The sequence below is a fragment of the Bacillus rossius genome, chromosome 1, assembly GCF_032445375.1.
Source record: "Bacillus rossius redtenbacheri isolate Brsri chromosome 1, Brsri_v3, whole genome shotgun sequence".
Lineage (NCBI taxonomy): Eukaryota > Metazoa > Arthropoda > Insecta > Phasmatodea > Bacillidae > Bacillus > Bacillus rossius.
The window spans coordinates 72,250,776-72,263,440 of NC_086330.1; positions in this window are offsets into that span (position 1 = coordinate 72,250,776).

Consider the following 12,665-nt stretch of genomic DNA (forward strand, 5'->3'; position numbering starts at 1 on the left):
CAAGGGCCCCGTTGCCGTAGCCAGTGGCGTAGCCAGGATTTGTGTATGGGGGGTGTTAAGAAGCCTGCAAACCCCCCCCCCCCCCCGTATTAAAGCGGGTGGGTCCGGGGGTCCCCCCCCCGGGAAAATTTGGATTTTAAGGTGTAAAATAGTGGTATTTAGCTGTTTTCGGTACTTAAATTTAAATATTGTAATGGTAAATTTTTATTAATTGTTAATATGAAATTTGTTTGAGTGATGAATAAGAAATTTAATTAAAATTTGCTGCTAAGGGGGGGGTTTGAACCCCTAAAACCCCCCCCTGGCTACGCCCCTGGCCGTAGCAACGGTAGCACCGGCTATGTGGGGGCCCTGAGCGCAGGATCGCCTAGACCTTTTGAGAAGTTCGTCTTGTCCTTGGCTCTTGGTGACAAAACAAAGAAGTGGTCGGTTTTAAGAAGCGAGTAAGTGGAATAGTCCATTAAAAATATTTCGTTTTCTTTTTTGTTTTGTTTCTGAAGTGAATTTCTTGAGTGTGATTACATAGGCCCTACTAAAGTGGATGTTTACACTATGATATCTTGATAGTGTGAAAATTCTTTGACACGATCAATTTAAATTGTACAGGTGTCGTTTATCTGTATAATACATACAATAATTATATCAAATAGATCGATTATTGTCTTCACGCCGATAACATGATTGACTAACTGTCAAATTTAGCTTTTGTTAATAAAGCTACGTGAGTTTGTTTACTAACGGAACAACATTACAAGTATTTGATTAAATTTTTAATCAGAGTAATTCGACACAAAACAAATTAAAATGCACTGGCAGTGAAATATCTGACACCTGCAGTATTGAAACTCGAACACACAAAGCGACACGAGAAGTCAGAGCCCAAGTGCCGTCCCTCACGATACATAATACTTGTCAATAAACCGTTTAGTGAAGGGCTCAAAATACAATTAAAACACAGTAAATAAACTGTATTTGGAGCTGAATATTTTTGTCAGAGTACAGATGTTTTTTTAAGCCACACAAACACTTTTTGTAAACCAGTGTCTTCTTTACAATTACAAGAATAAGTATTGTAAAACATTTTTTTTTGTATTTAATACTTATCTTCTGTAAGCGTTCATACCGTGGTCATTAAACGCGTTAAGTTGCTCTCAGTTAATGTGAGACAATTGTATTGTAATTTGTTGTGCTTGTCGCCAGCCGAACCTAGTGTGTAACTGTGTGTTTGCTCTTTGGACTTGGTACGCATTGTTACCAAATGATGTAATATTCCCCCGGATTAAGTAATGATATTTTCCCGTAAGTGTATATACCGAACAAATGTGGAGCGATCTTCTTGTGATGTTGTAAGCCATATCTTGTATCATTACAAGTCATCTTTTTCAACATTCAAAATAATACCCGTAGATCTTACAACCTATGGGTGGGCTGAACAGTTAATTTCGAATTACATATTGTCACGAATGTGGGAGGCAAGGCTGCCAGGCGCACAGCCACCGACTTCACGCGCGCATACCTTCGGGCATTAGGGCGGCCCGGCCTCGCCACACCCCCTGCTCCCGCGCCCTTGTTCCTCGGCGCTGTTATCTGTTATTCATAAAATCTCTTTGAAGATGAGCTTCGCGGACTCTTCTCTAGAGAGTAGTGTGTGGAATATTGATGCGCTTTGCTGCAGCTCTCATGTCTAAATAGCCATTAAGAACATTTATTTTTGCTTTATTCATTCTTTCTTCAGACCACTGCAAGTACCATTCTTACTCCTCATTAGCAAAAAGAACAACTATAAATGTACCTCCGTGAAACTTAATTGTATCTTTGGTAATCATTAGTAATAATTATTGAGGATTATGTTTCCAGAATTAACAAAAAATCAATTTACATTAACAAAAACCATATTGACTTGATGTAAGTTTGTGGACATACGCCATTGCTAAGAACTTTTTCTGTTGAAGAAAAAATAAAAAAATAATTATTTTTTAGTTTTTTAGTTTTTCTTCAACAGAAAAAGTTCTTAGCAATGGCGTATGTCCACAAACTTACATCAAGTCATGCACTCCCATTGCACAAATCTTTCAAAGATAACAAAAAACCATATTGCAACTAAACAATTCACAATAAACGTTAAATCAAATAATATTGAATTATGTTAATGTTGTAACAAATATAATTTTTACTTTTAAACTATTTTTTAAAATTGTTGTTAGATTTGTTTTTAACTTCATTTATTTACCATACACCTTAAAAACATGAAGGGAATATAAACGAGATCGAAGGAATAATTCAATGTGATTCAAATATCTCCACCAAAAATGGTTCAAATAGCCCCACGTGAAACAAAGTTCTAAACTTCTAATAGTTCCTAGACCAAGAAACATGTCCCGCTAGTTGTCATATAGAACGGTGAAGTGGTCTTTGCAGGCCGTGATACAAACAGAACATGCACAGAGTTGCATTTATTTTTCCCGTCAAATCTTAAACAAGAAACATTGAAAATTACATCACCGCCATTAATTCAGAGAAAATACTTACCTCACAAATTTGGAATTGATATCAAATGAAATACATTAAAGATATTTAGTTAAATCTTCTAGTGCTTCCATTAACAACATCACTCATAAACTCTCATACGAGAAATGGGACCTTAGCTTTGAATAAAAGAGGTGAATTTTTTCTTATTTTGATCCAAAAACCACCATGGCCCAAAAATCCCCACTATATATATATATATATATATATATATATATATATGTGTGTGTGTGTTTGTGTGTGTGTGTTTGTTTGTAAAATTGGAAAAGTGAGTATCGAGCTGTCATTTAATATTTGATTCTGAAAGGTAATACGCCTACGCAAATTAAAGACGAGTTGGACGTTGTGTACTGGGACTCTGCACCATCATTTACCACAGTAATATTTTTGGCAGCTGAGATGAAAACTGGCCGTAGCAGTTTGGGTGATGACGAACGTTTACGATACCAAAACTTTAAAAAAAGGGGGGGGGGGGGGGCAACGATTGTTCCTTTGGCCGGGAAAGTGGTGGTGACTGTTTTCTAGGATGGTAATGGAATTGTCTTAATCATCTTGAAAAAAAAAAAGATAATAGAATACTACGCATCTTTATTTGAAAAACTGAAGGCAGAAATTTCTGAAAAGAGTCACATTTACAGAAACAAACATTTTTGTTTCACCAAGACAGTGCGCTAACTAACACTTCAGCTGTTTGCAGTTGCGAAAATCTGTGAATTGCGTTTTGAACTGTTTGAGCACCTTCCTTACTCACCACATTGAAACCCAATTGACATTTTTTTTTGTTCCCTAGGCTTAAAGTTGTGTTCGGAGGACATATATTTTTCGAATAGGGAGGCCATCACCTTCGTAAAAAAAACTATTTTGCAGAGTCTCCCGCAAACAATTGTTAAAAAACAACTGTGCGTCTAAAATGACTGAAGTTTCAGAGAGAATATTCGCATGCACGATAAAACACATAGCCCAATTTTTGTTGATGAGTGCTGCCATCTTCATGTTGAGGTCGGAAACTTTTCAGTCAACCCCCTTATATCACTTATATTTTAGGAACGAACCTTCAGGTGAAGTTTTTCGGTAGACTTCTTACACAGCCTGTATAGTTTATTTAAAACAATGTTAGCTACGGAAACAGTTACATTTATTTGTTTCATACACTTTCCTTAAATAAAATGATCTAAAAGTCAACCAGTGAAACACGGCGTACTCCTAATGCGAAAGTACAAGTTGTAGCGGTTTAGCATAAATGTTGTTCCCAGCAGAGAAGCAAATTTCTATTCCGCCCCTATTCTCTTTTACCTCCCTTTGTTTTGTTTTTTTTATCACGTGAGATACACTGTCCGCTGCGGGCTGGTGGGTTGGGGCTGGGGGTGGGGAAGTGCCGCGGAGTTGAAACAAATGGGCTGGATGCAGAACACGGGAGTTCCCGGGGATGTCGTTAGCGAGATAGCTGCGCGCGCAACGTGCCGAGCTAGCAGCACGTGTCGCGCAGCGCTCTGTCTGACCACAGCATTCCACCTCATAGCTGTGGCCAGAGAGGGTTAGTCGTTAGCTTCACGCACATTCAGACACAAGTGCTGACTGACGTGAAGCCGTTTACATTTGTCACCTATTTTGAAGTTGCAACTTCTTTACAGCAGGTGGGATATGTCCAGGCGATCTCGTCCCAGGTTTTTTTTTCACCGCCTTGTTTGTTACAACTGTGAACCCCCACTGTGTACTTTATTTTTAAGTTTTATCGTTCAAGTGAACTACCGAATATTTTTGTTCTATCGTTCAAGTAACTACTGAATATTTTTGTTTTATCGTTCAAATGAACTACTGAATATTTTTGTTTTATCGTTCAAGTGAACTACTGAATATTTTTATTTTATCGTTCAAGTGGACTACTGAATATTTTTATTTTATCGTTCAAGTGGACTACTGAATATTTTTGTTTTTTTTCGTTCAAGTGAACTACTGAATATTTTTATTTTATCGTTCAAGTGGACTACTGAATATGTTTATTTTATCGTTCAAGTGGACTACTGAATATTTTTATTTTATCGTTCAAGTGGACTACTGAATGTTTTTATTTTATCGTTCAAGTGGACTACTGAATATTTTTATTTTATCGTTCAAGTGGATTGTTGAAATGTTAAGTTTCACTTCTAACGCGCGTGGCAGCCAGGCACAAAATTTTTCCGTTCATTTTACATACCTTTATGGCGGTCATTTGTTTAAATGTGAGTGCGCTCTTCTTGGCAACGATCCTTATTAATGAGCTTTATAAGTAAATGAAAATACAAAATATATTGTTTTAAAGTATTATTTTAATTAATGCAATATAAATTCCCATCTTCAAGCCTGAACTGTACTGGCGTTGCAATCAAACGGCCGCCACTTGGTACTTTGTAAGGAATAATTTTCCGTCTAATTACGGAAAAAAGCTGACAAGCAATTTTTCATAAAACTCTATAAAATGAAAAAGGATTCCATCAATTTACACTTACTGAAGAAAAAAAATTGATTTGTAAACATCTTAGCTCTTGGTAAACGGCATTTGGTAGGAGTGATTTCGTGAATGGAACGGAAATGGAAATGTATAACCTCGTGCCGAAGTCGTCAAGATGGCGGAACCACGTGTAGCAGCAACTTAAACGTAAATAGTCACTTTCGTAAACATACCATATGCATTAGTGTGCTAAATGAAACTTTATAATAGTGAAACTACCATGGAATATATTTGGTGAACTAGAATAGTCATAGTAAAAAGTAAAGTTGTGAAATAATGCAAAAGTATGTATACGTTTACAAAGCTATAGTAAACTATACAGAAACACGCGCCGCTGCCATCTGTAACTGGCTGTAAATATGTTTCAATTCAAAACATTTATTTATAACTTTGCGCCATCGAGCAGTCTACCTATCCCTCACTTAGCACGTCTTCAGATTGCGCGGATTCATTTAGCGCAAAGTGAATTTTACTGTCCCAGTCTTGAATAGCACGTCTGTAAATTTCAGTTAGCACGAAATCTTCGCTGGAAAAAAAAAGTCGGGCACGACACCACGAAGTCTGTTTCAACTGCTGTAAACAACAGATGTGCCGTGGGATACTACAAGGGAGGAAGAGATGCGCGCGCAGGTCTGACTACGCTATCGGCTGTTGTACAAAAATCAGCTATGGCAAGTTAAATTGCTGCTGTGGAGTGTAAAGGACCAAATGTTTTTACGTCCGCGCTTATGCCGCCGTGCCATACCGTTGTCACCTGGCCACAGACCGGGCCGTGAACTCAGTCTAGCCAGTGGCAGGGAATTCACTGAAACAAAAGCAACGTCTGCCCATTCAGCTGCCGGTAACTGTACGTGCTTGATCACTCATAATGCATCGTATTCAAGTATTTGAGACAAAACTAGAAGTATTATGTGACGTAACATGTCACAGCGGGATATTCAAAGCTGTCTACAATATATTTTATTTATTATTTGTTTTCATATATTTTATTTATAATTCATTGATTTTTGGACATTACACTGCTCTCTGGACTGATAGACTCTATGATATTATAACAGGAGCATATAAACAATGGTTTGAACAATATTCATTATTATGAGGTGGCCAATCAAAATCCCGCATTTTATTTTGGCACCTTTTTGAAAGATTTGTTTGGAATTTTAGAAAAACTTCTGGTGATGCCATTCTAAAAAGGACATTCAGATTTTTTTTGGTACGTATGTACATCGAGTGCAATCATTTTGAAAGTTGTTTAAAAGTGTTATAAATAAGTTGATTTGGACGACCGAACCTACGATGAAGTGAGTAAGCCTCTGAACAGTAAATACACTTAAATCGGTAGTGCTTTACGTCCGTAAATACCGTGAATGAACAGCCACTTACGATTGCAAACTGAGATTAATCGCTACTTTTTCAATCCATTATTTGTTGTGATAATCAGATACAGAACATTTGCGGTTAAATCTGCCGTAAATTTCCGGCCGATTATCAAGTTAAGGCTAAACACAGTTTTGCTGGATATAAATTTGTATTTTATTTTTAAATAATTTTTTTTTCGATGTTTGTATATTAAAATAATATCAGTTATAGGCCTACTCTCAATAAATGCAGGTGTTATTGAACTACACACGTTTAAGGTATGAAATCTGTGAGTTTGTTTTAAAAAATTGATAACAGTAAACGGTATCTAAGATAACCTGGCGCCCTGGTAATATTAGAGAGAGAGAGAGAGAGAGTGTGTGACTGTGTGGTAGGTTATGTATACATGACACTATTAAACCTACTACAAATCAGTCACGGTGTTAGTAATGTATGCATATGTATAGTAGTATATAACAGTCACGGCAATTACAGCGCGCAGATTGTCATGAAGGCCACGCTTACGTTGGTCGCACTTCAGTTTTAGGCAAGTCAACTGTGCGCACAATCGTACGAAATAAGGACTCTTACCAAAAGTTTATATAAGTCTGATGTTGGTTGTAATAAGAATATATTTGACATTAGATACCAGAACAGAAATTAATAGATGATTCACATGGAAAAGATTGTTAAATGAATGTTGCAATGAAAAAAAAAATTGGCCTGACAGGATTGGTGTGAACCAGATGGTGATACACGAATAAGCACTTTAATTTTTGAAAAATTAAAATGTAAATATCCGGACAGTAATATCGGTTTTACTATCAGTAAAGGATGGTTTGGAAAGGTACGCGACGTGATTTGAAGGTTACGCCCGGGCGGGCAAGTCAGAACGATCAAGTACATACATAACTACGTATCTCCCGTTACGCGGTGTCGTATTTGTCATACTAAGTGCAATGGGTGGCGTATAAAGATAAATGGTGTAACATATTCATAACTGAGTGTTATTCAACGCGCTTATATTACGTAAAGTGTATTTTCCTACACAATTTTGGAACACATTAAATAAATTAGCCTTGCTATTTACGGAAAGTAATGCTTCAGAATACGCTATTTCTAATAACATGAGAATTGTAAGGAACGAATTAGTCGTGCTAAGTGAGGGATAGGTGTATTCGATACATACATTACACACGTTAAATCCGTTACTTACTACCCACTTCCGTTCCCCGTGATTCTGATGTTACTCTACCGGCTTGAAAAAAAGGTTCACTTCGAAAATGTTTTCGCGGTCTTGCAGTAGTTTTCTTGAACTAATTGTATCGCGACCTGGCCCTCAGGTGTTGGTCCTGCTGGCCGCTCGCGGGCTCCAGCCTGTGCGCGAGACTGCTGCAGTCTGCATCGAGTACTCGTCTCCACGTCTCTGTCAGCAGTGTTTGCTGTGGTTCGTCGCTCTTCGTAAACGAACATCACGAGAAGCTTTGCCAGTGACAGTTCGGGAAGTGGCTGCCACCAGTGCTACTTTTGAGAAGTGTCCGATATGGGAACAGTTACTGGCCACAACGTGGCCGCTCTTCTTACATATTATGTCTCCTCTCGTGAGCCCGGCGCGTGCTCCCTCCCCTACCCCCTCATCATTCCGCGCACAGGCCGGAAGACAGCAGCGGGGATTTGCGGCATCGCCGGAGAGAAAGTGGTCGAGCGACTTGACCGGAGAACCAACTAGGACAATGTGTTGCGTGATGCGAATCCACTTCTTCTTCCACTTCCCCGCATGTTCTCGTATTTATCTGCACTGTCGCGCCCCCGCTTTATCCTCGGAGTTAGTGGTGGTCTGTGCAGGTCACGTACGTCATCCATAAAAAGAGTCTGGGATTGGAAAGGGCTGAAAACCGTATGTGGTGCACATCTCAGCCAGCGCAGGAAGCCGCAACACATCCTGCAAACTCTGGAAAAAAAATCTACATAGTGCCTTTTATATAAAGGTTTAATAATTTTACATTTTTGTCGCGTAGTTTATAAGATCAAGTACAATTTGTTTTATTTTACACAAACCATACCAATATTATAAATACGAAAGTTTGTGAGTGAGTGTGTATGTTTGTTACTCAATTACATTCGAACCGCTGAACGGATTTGGATGAAATTTGGCATACAGCTAGCTCATTACCTGGATTAACACATAGACCACGTATTACTATGAAACTACATCTATAATGGAGTGAAAAAGGGGTAGATTCATGTTTAGAACAGAAAATCATAGGTCATAGACATACAAACAGAGTGTGTGTCATTTCTCTATGTCCGCCAAACGTTCATACACACAGTAAGGTCTGGCAACTACCTGCCTTTCTCCATGGTGAGACCTGTCCGCTTAGTGGAGCTCGCGTCGGCTAGCGACCTAACGGCGCTAATTACAGTTTAGTTTTGAACTTCGTCAGTAGATGGCATTGCCTTGAATTTTAAACGCGCTTTCGTTGGTGCATTAATACGTGACTGCCTAAAATTTGATGTAGAGGTTTTTACTAACCCGTTTCCACAAACTAAATACCTTCATCCAGGAAAAAGAAAGGTTTCCTGCAGAACAGTACTATCACTAAACACCGTAAAAACATAGACCCAGAAGTTTATATATATGTGCGTGTGAGACTGTGTGAAAGTGTATGTGAGAGAGAGAGAGAGAGTGTGTGTGTGTGTGAGTGTGTGTCTACTTGGCGCTGAAAAATCTTATAAAACACAGTGATTCACGTGTCAATCTGAGTGCCGATAAATGGCACTGGCTACTTTTCTGGGATCTTGATATTTTCTTTTCGGGTAGGTTTGCGTTATCTATTTCTCCAACAATTTTAGCTTTGTACATTTTTTGGATTAAGCTGAATTACTGATTATTCCAACGTTTTTTCAGCTCTGTCGTAAAAACTTTAATACTTGCATTAGTCAAACTTAGTGTGATCATAGTCCAAACTCGAAAGTATAACTGCAAATAAAACAATTTTGCCAAGTGCGAGTCGTACTCGAGCTAAGCGTTTCATAAGTGTGGTGGTACGGAACCCTTGGTGCGAGAGCGCGGTTCGCACTTGGCCGGTGTCTTAGTTAAATGTAACTGTTAAACAGCGGGTGAAACCGTGGGGCGCAGCTAGTGTTTCTATAAAATCAAATTGTGCTTCAGTCTTCAGTTAAAAAACACTAATTCACATCTTTTATTTCAATATCAAATGCGTTAAATTACACATGATGATGTTTATGAGAAATTATACAATAAACACCTGCTAACTAAATAATGCCCAATGTTTTATTATCGGTTTACTTTAGTTGCATGTACACACGTATGTAATTATTGTAAAAGTACGCAATCTTCGTCAGAGTAAACGTACAGAGACCAAGTAATTGCAAAAACACTTAGATGCATTTTGAAAGAAAAAAAATTAGCCTATATGGTTTATTATAAGCACTAGTTAAACACGTCTATATTAATTTTGTTATTTACATTACTCTAAGATTTAATTAGTATGAACAATGTACGATTGGACTGTTAAAGAGTGGGTCATAGGTTCGGTAGTCCGTTATTTCACTGATGTTTATAGAAGTGTTTTTTTAACCATTAAAATATAATACAATGAAAAATCGTACTTAAGTATACCTTGCCCATTGATAGCAATGACCTGCAAATAAATTAAATATTTTTGAAAGTATTAACATTCAATGTTCATTGTTTGAGTAACTTTGCTAAATGATCCAGTAAATGTAATTGACAGTTACGGTAAATTTCTACACGCATGTATACATATGTAAAATGTTATACCACACACTACAAACACACCATCCTCTATAATCTATATCATAGTTACCAAATATTTTGAATTGTATTTTTTTTTTCATGTTTGATGGTATTTTTATCTGAGCACCAGATGACGAAAACGTCAGTACGTTATGTGTGAAAACACTAACTTCGATGGTGACTTTGCTGCTTCGTCTATTTGGTGTAAATTTACACAACTTTTCGACAGCGAGGGTTGGGTTTTTCGTTTAAACATGCAGGAAACTCTTCAGAGTCAAAACTGTCTATGAAAAAGGCCACCTACGGTTCGAGTTGTTCTCGGTTGGTTAAGCCATTGAATATATATAATGTTATATATATTCAATGGTTAAGCGTTGGCGTCCGTGCGCATAGACAAAGACTGGACGAGTTCGAGGCTGTAACCTCTCAAGTTACCATTGCCAAGTCAGCTGAAGAGATCGCTGGCATGTTAGCTAGCAGTAAAGAATGTCACCCTTGCAAGGTTGCACTGCCACCAGTGAAGTTGCCAACTATTTCTGAGCGTGTTACATCCCCTAATTTATTCACAGTGATAGTAATAGACAATAAAAACTCACGGGACCTGAACTCAGAAAGATTCGCAGTTTTGAGTACATTATCCTTCGTGGTACGAAACTCCCAGTTTCAGATAGTTGCTAATCAAACCATACTAAGATATTCCTGTTTGGTACACTTCTGTTGTAGAAGGACTGCTCCCGCTGCAGGTGTTTCGCCTAGCCGTGCAACATTAACATATCGGCCATTTATGCGAATGTGAAGTTTTTGCTGTTGTCAAATCAATCGCAGCATCGAACTAACCAACACTGCACTGATCGCCCAAAGCCAAACGTGTGGGGCAGAGACACATGAGCAATAACTGTTGTAAAATGTGCAAAAATATTCATTGCAAGTCGCGGGAATAGTTTAGAAATAATCTACGGTGTTAAAATTTTTATCAAGATTACAACTACAGCTAGTTAGATATTTATCCAGGAATCTTCGGTAATTACCGGTAACTGAGATAACTTATTATAATATGATCTCACGTTCAAACACCTCATATGTCTACGGCCAAGAAACTACTCTTCCTTCCGCGTGCTTGTATTCCCTTGTTGACTGTTCTGACAACTGGGTGAGTTAGGTGGATACCCGAAAACAAAGAGCAGGTGCGTAGAGCCAAAGACACACATTTTTTGATTAATACCAACAATAACGACATGCAAATAACAAACATAGACCATCCTAGCAGTCTCTTGCTTCACGAGATATCGGTAATGGGGACGGGAAATATAACTCGATGATTACTGCAACATGTTAAAACTTTCATTACACAATGCTAACGCACACAATACATTATATACCTATACAAACTCTACTAATAAGCGACAGCAATATTTAAAACCGTGCATAATGAATTTGGTGTCAATATTACCAAAACAATATTAACATGCAAACTTGCTAGCTAAAAAAATTACGTTTACAATCAATTGTTTCTTTGGCCAACAATTTCATTGAAACATATTAACATAATTATCAAAAACAGAAAACAATACAAAATACTTCTAGGTCTTATGATAGGCACTTGAACAATATCGCTCTCAGTTAACGTTTTGGATTACTCAAAATGAATTTAATCAGGCTCAGTAGCAAATGATAGCACCAAATTGAATGTTACATTCTCGACTTTAACACCACTCGATAATATTGGCCTTAAAACTCGTTGCAACTTGCCTTATTTCATTTTAGTAACCATGATCCCTCGTAGTTATTATTGGGGCTGCAGTGTACTCGTCCAGCTCCCCTCGCAAGTGAACACCCCTCCAGAGAGTCCATGGCAGGATTCAGATGTTCCGGGCTTCCACCCCCCGCTTCACGCAAACCGGCAAAGTCCGCAACAACCAGTCTATACACAGACGAGTACACAAGGACACTCACTTCAACTCGCTGCCTCTGCCACAAACTTTAATATGCTTGTATCCTTAATAAGGTACAGCGATGCCAGGGGTTGCCACTTGCATCCATTCTGACTCGTCGGACAACTACTTCACATACCGACGTAACCAAACGTAAACACGAGTTGCGTGAACTCGTAAATCACAAAACGGCTGTTATTTTCATAAAACGTCATTGCCTGCTAATTCCAAATCAGCATAGTCATTTTCACAATACGTAAGCATAACTGCACTTACTTAACTTACGTAACTCTGCGTAAGCCACTCCGAGCTATATTACTTGCTTAAAATCGTGTCTAGGGACGGCGCCATCAACTACTGCCAACCACCGACAAGCTCAAATGACATCAGCAGCTACCAAACGTCAGATATACCCCGTATTCTCTTAGGTCCAACCGTATGCTTTAGTCGTCATATCGTTTACTCTGCGGTGACAGAATGGCTAAGTACCACTGGTACTTAGAATTTCTCCAATACCGGCTGCAATGATTCACCTCTATATTTTTCTATCAGCTGCATCACACTGGAAATAATTCTATCA